Source organism: Trachypithecus francoisi, unplaced genomic scaffold (genome assembly GCF_009764315.1).
Source record: "Trachypithecus francoisi isolate TF-2019V2 unplaced genomic scaffold, Tfra_2.0 Lachesis_group19, whole genome shotgun sequence".
NCBI classification, from domain to species: Eukaryota; Metazoa; Chordata; class Mammalia; order Primates; family Cercopithecidae; genus Trachypithecus; species Trachypithecus francoisi.
Window position 1 is genome coordinate 4,713,015 of NW_022681464.1, and position 13,497 is coordinate 4,726,511.

Here is a 13,497-nt window from a genome sequence, read left to right on the forward strand (position 1 = left end):
CAGTTTGGAGGGCTCAGAAGAAGATAGAAAGATGTGGGAAAAGTCAGAACTTCCTAGAGACTTGTTGAACGGCTTTACTTAAAATACTGATAGTGATACGGACAGTGAAGTCCAGGTTGAGGTAGTCTCAGATGGAGATGTGGAACTTCTTGGGAACTGGGATAAAGGTGAGATCATTTTGGAGCTTTAAGATTTAATGACTGCCCTGCTGAGTTTTGGACTTGCATGGGACCTGTAGCCCCTTTGTTTTGGCCACTTTCTCCCATTTGGAATGGGAGCATTTACTCAATGCCTGTACCTCTGTTGTATCTTGGAAGTAACTGATTTGTTTTTGGTTTTACAGGGTCATAAGTGAAAGAAACTTGAACCATGTCTCAGATGAGACTTTGGACCCAGACATTTGAGTTAATGCTGGATTGACTTAACACTTTGGGGGACTATTGGGAAGACATGATTGTGTGTTTTGAAATGTGAGAAAGACATGAGATTTGGGAGGGGCTGGTGTGGAATGACATGGTTTGGCTCTGTGTTTCTGCCCAAATCTCATAGTGAATTGTTATTCCCAGTGTTGTAGGAAGGACCTGGTGGGAGGTGATTGGATCATGGGGGCAGATTTCCCCCTTGCTGTTCCCATGATAGTGAGTTCTCACAAGATCTGATGGTTTAAAAGTGCGTGGTACTTCCCCTTTTGCTTTCTGTCTCTCCTGCTGCCATATGAAGATGTGCCTTGTGCCATGATCGTAAGTTTCCTGAGGCCTCCCAAGCGTGATTCCTGTACAGCTGTGGAACTATGAGTCAATTAAACCTATTTTATTCATAAATTACCCAATCTAAAGTAGTTCTTTGTTATCAGTGTGAGAACAAACTAATACAGGGAGGGACTTAGCATACAGCTGACAATTAAGCAGAGAACGGATCAGAAAGACTGTCTTAAAAAATGCAGCACTTCCCATCTCCAGTTGCCAGCACTGTTGGCCCCACAGTCTTCTTTATTTTTGTCTAATATTTGTCACCTCCTGCACATTACATTTTGCTTATTGTCTGTCTCTCCTCGTTAGAATGAAGAGCAGGAACTTTGTGTATTTTTTTTTTATTGCTGTATCCTCAGTATACAAAACTGGGCTGGATATTAAATAAATACTTGTATGATTCAATTTACAGTCAGGAACATTAAATTTTTTCAAGACAGGCAAAAAAAAGAAATGTGCATTTTAAAGAATTAGGGTTTTTTTTTTTTTTTGGTTTGTTTTTGTTTTTCATTTTACCTCTGTCTGTTCTCCTTACAGTGATTGTGAATTTTGGCTGAGTGTGCCTCTGACTCCAATTTTCTTGAATGTGACACAACTTAAAAGGCTGAAAAATAGGAGATATGAGAAGTTAGGCTGGAACTTAATCCTAACCAGGAAGAGCTGGGGCTGGGTCAGGGTGGAATGGAGTTTAACCTACATCCAGGTACCCAAATCCCTAGGGACACTATAGAGAGCCATGACATTGTCATGGGGTCATATACCAAGACACAGCAGAGGGTGAGCAGCCAGAATGAAAAGAAAGGGCTGTGGAATGCAGTGTGGCAGGAAGAATCAGTTAAGGAAAAGCTCATGGAAATGAAAATTAAACTATGTGCATAGGTAAAGCGATGGGATGATACAGTTGAAAAATGTCCTAGAAGGAATAACCCCAAAAAGAACAATAGGAAAGTAGAGATAAAATAAATTACTATTCCAAGAGACTGACATCTAATTGCCACTCTAGAAAGTGACAAAAGAGAAGACACTTAGAAGGAACTTATCAACTAGTACGTGAATATTGACCAGAAAGGAAGTACATAAGTGTCGGATTAAAAATACCTAGCACAATAAATGGGAAAAAAAATCCATGTCAGGGCATGTCATTGTGAAATTTTATAACAGTGGAAATAAAAATGTAATCCTAAAATCTATCAGAGAGCGAAAGAGAAAAAATATGGAAACAACAACAACAGGGAGAAGAGGTCCGATACAAAGCCTCAGGAAAGAGCCTGGCATGATAAGGCTTCCCAGCAGCAACATTGGAAGCTAAGGGACACGGGAGGCTTTCTGTTCAAAATTCTGGGAGAAAAACGTTTCTAATCTTGAATTCTATTCCCAGACATTATTAATTGAGTATGAAACACAATCAAGACATTTTAGATATGAATTTTTTTTTTTGAGACGGACAGTTTTGCTCTGTCACCCAGTGGTGCAATCTCAGTTCACTGCAACCTCCACTTCCCGGGTTCAAGCAATTCTTGTGCCTCAGCCTCCTAAGTAGCTGGGATTACAGGCGTGTGTCACCATGCCCGGCTTATTTTTGTATTTTTAGTAGAGATGGGATTTCACCATGTTGGCCAGGCTGGTCTCGAACTCCTGACCTCAAGTGATCTGCCTGCCTCTGCCTCCCAAAGTGCTGGGATTACAGGCATGAGTCACTGCACCCGGCCATGAAAAAATTTTTAAAAATTAATCTCCTGCAATAGTCATTAGTGCTATTCAACAAGCATTTCCATTCTCCTTTTTCCTCTTTGACTTGGTGTGGCCATATCAAATATAAGCAGAAATGACATGGGATACCTCCAGGTGGAAGCTTCACTATGCTATTTCCTTTCATCGGTCCCAGTGAGCTACAATGCTTGTGATGATGACTCTTTGGGTAACTTAGATTCTGTAGTGAGGAGATGTGGAACATTGTTTCCGGCTGGTAATCCCCAGTGATCACGTCATGGAGTGAGAAATAAACCTTTAGTATTAAAGTTGCTAAGATCTTGAGGTTGTGTGCTACTGAAGCGTAAACCATTCCATCCTGATACACCTCCACACACATGCTCAGGAGGCTCTTGGAGGATAGTTCATCAAAATTAGCAAGTATAACAAATCAGATGTGATCCAGTAAACCTGGGATCTAGCTCCAGAGAGAGAAGAAGGGTGAAGGTGTGCGTGACAAGAGTAAAGTAGGTCTAGGGAGTCAGGAATGTTGGTTCTGAGTGGACCAGACAATAGGGACTCTGTGGGGGAAACTCAAGGGGAAAATGGAACTGACAGAAGACTTGACAGGTTGACAGTATATAAGTTTTGATTGAAAGATATTTTACAGAGCTGTTGGAGGTTGTGGGAAGTCTTAAAACCATAAGTTTAAGAAAATGATTGGAATAAAAAAAGACAATTATTAACTCCAGGAAAAACAAACTATAAGAGAGGAAATGTAATCAGAGAATGTTACGTAGCTCAATAATAAACATAGAGTAATAGATTCTAATGTGTTGTCTTTTTCTGTTTTTTTTTTTTGGATGGAGTCCCACTCTGTGGCCCAGGCTAGAGTGTGGTGGTGTGATATTGGCTCACTGCAACCTCTGCCTCCCAGGTTCAGGCGATTCTCCTGCCTCAGCTGCCCCAGTAGCTGGGATTACAGGCACACACCACCACTCCCAGCTAACTTTTGTAATTTTTTTTTTTTTTTTTTTTGAGATAGAGTCTCGCTCTGCCGCCCGGGCTGGAGTGCAGTGGCCGGATCTCAGCTCACTTCAGCTCACTGCAAGCTCTGCCTCCCGGGTTCACGCCATTCTCCTGCCTCAGCCTCCCGAGTAGCTGGGACTACAGGCGCCCGCCACCACGCCCGGCTAGTTTTTTTTTTTGTATTTTTTAGTAGAGACGGGGTTTCACCGTGTTAGCCAGGATAGTCTCGATCTCCTGACCTCGTGATCCACCCGTCGGGGTTTCACCTTGTTGGCCAGGCTGATCTCAAACTCCTGACCTCAAGTGATCTGCCTGCCTTGGCCTCCCAAAGCACTGGGATTATAGGTGTGAGCCCCTGCACCCACCCTTTTCATGTGTTCTTTACAAGAGTTTCACTGTCACAGCCACTGTTCTACTATCTAGGTTAACTCGCACATCCCTGTGACCCACAAATGTCAGAACAAGGCACTGTTAAATGACATTAAGTTCACCACTCAGTTTCAATTCTGCCTAACAAATGTCATCCCTAAGGAATCGAGACTTTGTCTCAAAAAAAAAAAAAAAAAAAAAAGAATGCAGGAAAGATTGTAACTCCTACAATGTCTAGCAAGTAACTTGAATGAGTCCTGAAAGTGGATAATGCGTTAGCCTTTTTCTGAGTTCATTTAGGCTTCTCTAACAAAATACCTTAGACTGAGTAATTTATAAACAACAGGAACTGATTGCTTAGAGTTCTGGAGTGTATAAAGTCCAAGATCAAGGTGCAAGCAGATTCAGTGTTTTGTGAGGGTCCTGTTCTTCATGGATGGCACCTTCTGCTGTGTCCTCACATGGTAGACATGGTAGAAGGGGTAAATACACACACACACAGCCCTCCCTTGGACTTCTTTTATTCAGGGCAATAATCCCACTCATGAGGACAGAGCTCTCATGACCTAATCACCTCCCAAAGGCTGATCCTCTTACTATCATCACCTTGGGGATTAGATTTCAACATATGAATTAGAGGGGATAAAACATTCAGATCATAGCAGCCTTGAGCCCATGTCTGGCTATCAGTGGCAGATCCAAAAGAGAGCAGAAGGAAATTTTAGATGTGCCAGAAGAAGCAAAATTAGGATGTGATAGGGAGGGGGCAGTTCTATTGAGTCCAGAGCTGCCACCAGAAGTGGGAAGGGTTGGGAGTAGGGTACCTTGGGTAGCCTGAGAGCTGTACTCCCCTATTGGGAGGTAAGTTGAGTGCTACCTGACTTTAAAATCCTGGAGGACCTCTGGTTGGTTCAGGAAATGAAGCCCAGGTGCTCTGAGAAGCTTCCAGAACCAACTAGATAGTCTGTGCCAGACCCAAGAATTTGGTTCCCACTCCCAAGCCACAGAGAACTCCCAATCCAGCCTCTTTGCCTCCAGATAGCCCTTGCAGGGAGGGGCTGTGGGCTCCATGCGCTGGCAAGGCAGGATGGGAAAAGACGAGGCAAATGACTAAGCTGGGGGAACAGAAAGACCCCAGGGAGAAGCAGCAGCTCCCCTTCACCTCCCTGTGCTTTCATCTGTATCCATTTGTTCGTTTAGACCCTGCCTTGTTTTAAAGAAATCAAGATAGATCATTCATCTTCATTGACCAGTTTATAGCTCAGTTCCCCCCTCCTCCATCTAGCCCCAGCATTTCTTTGTGGTTTTTCTGTGTCTTGCAAGTGCCCACTTTTTGTCCCTGCTTGATTTTTTTTTTTTTTAAAGACAGGGTTCTGCCCTGTCGCCCACACTAGAGCGTAGTGTTTTGACCTTGGCTCACTGCAACCTTTGCCTCCTGGGTGCAAGCGATTCTCCCACCTCAACCTCCCAAGTAGTTGGGACTACAGTTCTGTGCCACCACTCCTGGATGATTTTTGTATTTTTTGTAGAGACGGGCTCTCACCATGTTGTCCAGGCTGATCTTGAACTCCTGAGCCCAAGTGATCAGCCCACCTTGGCCTCCTAAAGTGCTGGGATTACTGGTGTGAGCCACTGTGCCCGGCCCCTCTGCTTGATCTTTTGACTAGTCTGGATTCATGTCAGAAACTAAGAGGTACTTTGTATTTTGTTGTTGAAGAATAAAATAGAGGCCGGGAGGCCTTCTCTGGCAGTTCTGCAGTATAGGCAGTACTTTGGTGGGATGGCCAGATGGAACAGCCCTGATAATTCACACTAATTTAGCAGTCATTTGCACCACTCAGTTGGAATCTAACATGTAGCTTCTTTGACTCATTGCTTCCCAAGACCTCAGAGAGGAGCCTTTGGTGCAAAGTGTTCTGGAAGCGTGGAGCTTTCTGATGCATTTATTATCACTTATTTGGATATAATTTATGTTTTCCTCTTAATATGAAAAAGGCTGGAATGTATAATGTTTGCTAAAGATCCACTGATTTTCTTTAAAGGGTTTTCACTATGCACTGGAAGGATCAGCCTTCTTTGTTCATTGCTTATTTTTCACCAGAAAGTTTCTTATGGCAACCGTGAATGTGGTTGTCCACCCCATATGTCTTTGTGAAGTTGACCTCTCTCCTGTCATTCATAAGACCTTGGAATTTCTGACTATCAAGCCAGATGAAGCCAGGAAGAGCTGCAGAATCCAAGCAAATGTCCTTTTGATGGATTTAAATGGATTCATAGATTGTAGGGAGTACATGAAAAGAATTCATAGTAGCATCAGGTAAATAGATAGTCAAATCCCATCAAATGTCTGCCATCCTGGTTTTGGGTTAGATACAGAATCATTAGACTTAAGAATGAGATAATATGTAACTTGAATTCAAGCAACTTCATCATCTGTCAAATGATCTGAATTCAGGATCATCTCTCAAGTGTACTTAAGGTTAATCTGTTAGCACTACTTTACTAATAAATGCATATTGTAAGAAGAAATATTCCTTTATCTATGTTCCTAATGTTAAGAAAGCTAGTTTTTTCATTTTATGTGAGTTAATTTGAGCCAGACAAGTGATGTCACAGTGAGTTAATTTGTCACCAAGATTATTGGGAAAAATCAACTTCCTATGACAAATGTAGCTTAGAACTTCAAGTGAACAAACACTGTTTTCTACAGTAAACATCCTCAGTAATGTATTTACATAAAACAAACATATTAGTCTTAAGATTATAAGCCAAAATCTTTGGAACTACAAAAATAAAACTTTAAATATCACAACAAAGATCGTTGGACTTTCTAGCAAACTAGACAAGATTTCAACTCTGAGGACAAGATACAGACTGTGGATAGAATTAGCTTACGTTTTTGTTCACAGTTGTGTAAATATGCACTTTATTTTCCTTTTCTACCTAATACGATTTAATGGCTACATCAGGACTTATTTTTTCAAAGCACCTGTATCAACAGTCTCTCATTTTTTGGGGGTTGTTCCTGAGCAGTTGCTAACCAGGCCTTGGAAACTGTGCTTGCCTCCGCATTTTCTAGCCAAAGCTAATTCATGATTTTGTAGTTTGTAATCTGTTTCCACAATTCCACTGGAAGGCACGAACTTAGATTCCCACTGGTGTGGTAACTGTGGAAGATGGCTCTGTCACCGTTTTTCTTTTCTTTTCCTTCTTTCAACTTTTATTTTTATTTTTTTTAAGAGATGGAGTCTTGCTTTGTTTCTGAGGCTGAAGTGCAGTGGCACAATCACAGCTTACTGCAGCCTTGATTTCCTGTGCTCAAGGGATCCTTCCACCTCAGCCTCCTGAGTAGCTGGGACTACAGGCGCATGCTACTATGCCCAGCTAGTTTTAATTTTTTTTTTTTTTTTTTTTTTTGTGGATAGGCTCTCACCATCTTACCCAGGCTGGTCTCCAACTCTTGGGCTCAAGTAATCCTATCCTCCCTCTTCAGCCTCCCAAGATGCTGGGATTGTAGGTGTGAGCCATGGTGTCTGGCGTTTCACAGTTTCTGATATCAAATCCTGTAAAAATCTCTAGCCAATTTGCAAAATGGCCCAGCTGACAGAAAACCGGAAAATTTGCTTGAAATCCCTCTAATTGATTAGAATTACTTAATTGCTTCCTTAGTGGGCACAGTGGCATTATGTGTCCCCCCAAAGAGAGATACACTGAAGTCCTCATCCCCAGTACTGCAGAATGTGACCTTATTTGGAAATAAAGTCTTTGCAGAGAGCAAGTTAAGATGAAGTCATTAGAGTGGGTCTCAATCCAGTACGTGTGGTATCCTTATAAAAACGGGAACTTTGGAAGCCGACATACACAGAAGGAAGTTGATGTGAAGACGCACATAGGGAGAAAGCCATGTGAAGATGGAGGCAGAGACTGGAGTGACACAGCTGCAAGCCAAGGGACGCTAAGGATTGTGGGCCACCACCAGAGCCAGGGCGGGGCAAGGAAGCATTCTACCCAGAGTCTCGAGGGAGCATGGCTGTGCTGACACCTTAATTAAGACTTTCAGCCTCTAGAATGCTGAGAGAATATGTTTCAGTTGTTTGAAGCCACCCAGGTGTGGTACTTTGTTATGGCAGCTCTGGCGAATCTTTTAACCCTGGGGAGATTTAGAATTGAGAACAGAGATTATGAAGCAAATCAAACCCCTAGTATGACTATTGTGTAAAATCTGGGAATGATTTGTGCGCATTAGCATTTGTCTTAGCATCCCCCTTGGAAAGCAGAGCTGAGAGGAAGCTCAGGGGCAGGTAGTTTATCTGATAAGGTATATAGGGAACAGGAGTAAAACAATAAAACTGGGTGCATAATTGACTTGGTCATTGCTACAGGCAACTGATGCTCCATCCTTCTGGACACGGCTGAGGCACCATGTGGAATAAGCCTCAGGTTTGTCTGCCAGAAAAATGGTAGAGGAGAACCTTTATCCACTGGCTTCATTTCTCTCGCTGGATTTCCCCTACAAGGTGTCATATCCCGTACACTTCTGGGGTCAGTCTCTCTCTCTCTCTCTCTCTCTCTCTCTCTCTCTCTCTCTCTCTCTCCTCTCCTCCTCCTCCCTCCTGTCTCTCCCTCTCTCTCTCTCTCTCGCTCTCTCTCTCTCTCTGTGTGTGTGTGTGTGTGTGTGTGTCTATGAACATAGAGCAGTTCCCAAGGAACCCTTTGCCATGGCATCTGAATGTCTGAGAATTACACAGGTACAAAGCAAGAGACTGAAGCTGAGAGGTGCTGTCAGGCCTCACCTGTGGTTACTGTAGGAATGATTAAAGCAAAAGGTAGGCTGTGAGGGTGTGAGGTAGGACCCAAGTGGTGTTGTATTAGTCCATTTTCACGCTGTTGTTAAAGACATACCTGAGACTGGGTAATTTACAGAAAGAGATTTAATGGACTTACAGTTCCACAGGGCTGGGGAGGCCTCACAATCATGGCAGAAGGCAAGGAGCAAGTCACATCTTATGTAGATGGTGGCAGGCAAAGAAAGGATGAGCTTGTGCAGGGAAACTCCTCTTTTTAAAACCATCAGATCTCATGAATCTTATTCACTATGATGAGAACAGCACGAGAGAGACTTGCCCCCATGATTCAGTTACCTCCCACTGGGTCCCTCCCACTGGGTCCCTCCCACAACATGTGGGAATTCAAGATGAGATTTGGGTGGGGACACAGCCAAACCGTATCAGGTGTCCAAAAGTATTTGGAGAATGTGGCTAATTACAGTCCCGAGCAATCAATTTAAAGTTTAAGCTGCAAGCTGCAAGAGAATCTTAGTCTATAAATAGCATTGGCACATTTAAAAGAACTTCATCATCGTATTTATAAACTTGATTTAGTAGATTTGTAAGAATCACGTTAGTACTTGGGAAAGTTGGCTAACTAGACAACTGGATTATTTTAAAAAGGGAATTTATTATGTTGGGTTTATAAATACAGATAAAATATTCCAAGGAATTAAGTTATACTAATCTTCTTAAAATTATTGTGACATTTGAAAGATTTATAAATTGAATATTATTTCTAAATTGAACTTAAAAACATAGGGAAAACTAGGCCTTTGAATATGTTTCTGTAATAATTAGCTTTAAATACTAAAGTAGATTCTGAAGATTATTTTTCATGCACAAAAGCTATCCCTAAAGACTAAAAAAATTTATCTTCAAATCATATGAAAATTATTCTTTTCTACACTGTTCATCTGAAAAGTGGGTTCTTAAAAAGGATATTAAATGCAGTAGTCCCCCTCTTATCCGAGGCAGATATGTTCCAAGACGTTTAATGGGAGCCTGAAACCTTGGATAATACTGAACCCTATATATTCTATGTTTTTTCTACACACATATATATGGATGATAAAGTTTATATATTAATTAGGCACTGTAAGAGATTAACAACCGTAACTAATAATAAAATAGAACAATTATACTATAATGAAAGTTTTTTAAAACTTATGAATTGTTTATTTCTGAAGTTTCCCATTTAATGTTTTCAGACCATGGTTGATCCTGGATAACCGAAACCACAAAAAGTGAAACTGTGAATAAGGGGAGACTACTAGATAAGATATTCACTTAATTAGCAGCTTAAATTTTGTATCAGTTGGAGTTCTTTGGTTCCAAACAACAGAAATCAATTTTGGCAAAGCAAAGGAAATTTACTGGGAGGATTCTGGTAAATTTCACAGATAATCAGTGAAAAGGCTAAGAGCCAATCTCTGAAATGGAGAGAAATCAAGTTGGCTCTGGGGGTGTGAGCAGGGTATTTGGGCTCTGTATTAGGTAGGTTCAGTTGCAGGTATGAGAAGCTACTCTGGCTCTTGTCAGCAGAGAAGGATTTAATACAGGGAGTTGGGTGCTTACAAAGTCCATGCAAAGGCTGCAGGAGCAGGCTGTAGACCACTAGAAGATTGACCTGCTGAGGATATGCTAACTTTGCCGCTGCCAGGAAGACTGAGGTTGAGGAAGCTGCTTTCCTATGAGCTGTCTTTTCTCTCCCACTACCCTAACCTCTTGTGGTAACATGCAGTGGAGAGTCATCCTTGTGAACTGGGGTCAGCCCAGCATCCTTAGCCAGGGCTTTGATTTTGTCCTGGGTGCTTCTACTGCTGCACAACTGTCCCAATGCCCGGTGGTATAAAACAATAGCCATGTTATTATGCCATGGATTCTGTGGGTCAGGAGTTCAGATAGGGTTTCATGGAAATGGCTTTGTCTGCTCCATGGTGTCTGGGAAAACTTGAACAAACAGGGCTGGAGTCATAGGCAGCTTCTTTGCCTACATATCTGGTGTGGGTCTGAAGGATGGGCTTAGCTGGAACTGTCAACCAGAGCCTGTTGTATAGTCTCTCCGTGATGGTGTCTTAGGGTAGTGGAACCTCTTACATGGAGGCTCAGTTCTCCAAGTGCACAGGTTCCAGTCAGCAAAGTGAAACTGCCTGGTTTTTTTTTATGACCCAGCTTTGGAAGTCACACAGCATCACACTTCTGCTGTACTCTATTGGTCAAAGCAGTCACAAGCCCACTTAGCGGTGGGGACTTGGACACTATCTCTTCATGGGAGGGGTGGGGATATGGACACCATCTCTTCATGGGAGGGATGTTAAGAATTTGCAGCCATGGTTTAAAACTACCACGGTTTCATTCTTCTGAGGTCTAACACTCCTAGGTTATAGTACCCTTGTTCTCCATTAATCTTGACTGCCCCAGTAGCTACAAATCAGAAACCCACCTATAACTGTGTAGCTGGAGGTCCTTAGCCAGGGTGCATGGCTTACTATGATATTGATCCTCTCAGCCCTTGGAACTGGAGGGATTGTGGGGTCCTGGGTCAGCTGGAGGATCTGGGCTGGTACCCTCCAGCCAGAGTGAGGTCATCAGTCGCTCTGATAGGTGATACACATTTAATCATTTTCTAGGTGTACCTCAAGGTGAAAAAAGTTGGGGAGCATTGTGCTAGACCGTAAGCTTCTTGCAGGTAGGAACCTTATTTGCTTTCTCCATCACTATATCCCCAGGGTGCCTGACACATAGCAGGGCTCAACAAACAGATGAATGAATGAATGAATGAATGAATGAATGAATTTGTTCTAACACTCATGAGGTGGAAGCAGCCATTGTGGCTTTGCCTGTCTTTGTCTGTTAGGGAAGGACCATCTACAGGAGTTACCAGGTGTGTCCTGAAATAGTGGGTCAGTCTCCCCACCCCAAGTCCTTGGTTCCAGGGAGCAAGTTTCCTTTGTCCTTTAATCCAAGGGTTTAGGGTTTTCACCATTGCTTGGAGTCCCACTAGCCAGTTGGTGCCTCCTTAGGCTCTGATCAGCTGAGAAAGCAGAGAAAAGGGAGTTTGGAGGGGAAGAGAGACAAAGCAGAAGCACTGCAGCAGAAGAGGCTCTCCCTGCCTTCCCCCTGCCCTGCCATAGGCTTTGCCCAAGCCTCAGCCAAGGCCTCCAGCCCTGAGGTGGGGCTCTAAAGTCCAGCCATGGACCAGCTATGTAGTTGTAGAGAGAGAGCACCAAACCTCCCGCCCTCGTTCTTTTATGGAACCTGCCTCCCTCATGGGGCTGTGTTGAGGTCACAGTGCTGCCTACTCTGCAGGCTCTGAAGTCCTCAACAGGAAAGAAGGTGCAGTTGTCTTTAGTTGCTCTATGGCTGTGATATTTATCTCTGTTTCCCCAGCCAGGCTCTGGGGGACAGTAGACCCTCACTTCATATTTGTTCATTAAGGAAATAACTGAAGTGATTTTTAATTGTCCTGGTTTTGTAGGCCAGAAAACGAAGGCACAGGAATAGAGTGGCGTGACTCTATTAGAGTGGCCTGTCACTCTAAACTCTAAGTTGAGTTTAGAGTGACAGGAACAGTTTCAGACTGACAGTTACTGAATTGCCAGCTGTCTCCTGGCCTCCAGATATCCTCATTTCTTTTTTTTGTGACAGAGACTCACTCTGTCTCCCAGGCTGGAGTGCAGTGGTGTGATCTTGGCTCATTGCAACTTCCAGCTCCTGGGTTCAAGCAGTTCTCCTGGTTCAGCCTCCCAAGTAGCTGGGATTACAGGTGCACACCACCACACCTGGCTAATTTTTGTATTTTTAGTAGAGACAGGGCTTCACCATGTTGGCCAGGCTGGTCTCGAACTCCTGACCTCAAATGATCCACCCACATCTGCCTCTCAAAGTGCTGGGATTACAGGCATGAGCCACCGTGCCCAGCCTAGATGTCTTCATTTCTTATTGTCCATGTCAGCTGGAACAATGAGGCTCATGGATCAGGTTCAAACCTTAGCTGCCACGGAAAGCAATCTTTATAAATCCAGCCTCCTCTTCTCCTAAACTCAGCCTGTTCCCGCTCATATAGTTTCTTCCCTGATTCTGATGGAAGTTTGGCTCCATGGGCTAAGTCTACAAGTCAGGGTGTTGGAGGCAAGAGTGGATGTTTCTGAACTAATTGCAGGGAAGAGGTAAGTCCATGCTTCTGGAGAGTGCTGAAGTGAGAGGTGGCTAGCGCAGACTTCTCCCTGCAGGTGCATAACCCCAAGGGTTCGGTATCTTTCCCTGTCCCAGAATCTCCAGTTGTCCCACTTGGTGGTTGCATTCTGCATGTGTCCAGATACATATATACTCTTGGCTTCTGGAATGGGATTGTCAGTTAGGAAGCTGGTGCGGAGTGTGCTGTTAGAGACACTCATTAGGGCAAATAGCCCTTGGGGGTAAGTATACAGAAATCAAATTGAGTAACATTCTAATTCATAGGAAAACAAGTCCCTGAGTAGCTTGTGTCAGTTGAGGTAAGTGGAGAGCATGATGTCACTGTTCCAGACATACGTCTCCACCTCTCTGGCGTCCCCAGTCCCTCTCCCCTTCTCTGCTTTTCCTTTTTTATCCTCCTCATTGCCTCCCTCCCCATTGCCTCCCCCTCTGCCCCTTTACTCTCAGAGTAAGCTGCATTCCTTGCTCTCTCTCCATCACTCTTGGAGGCATCTTCTCTGGTTTCCAAGGGCACCTTTTGACAGGTGACAAGCATCTCACAGGGGAAAGAGTCTCTAGCAGTGGAAGGAAGCTCCTTCCTCACCTTGTGGGTGAGTGGGATGTTTTTTATGTTTGGGGTCATTTTGCAGTCCTCA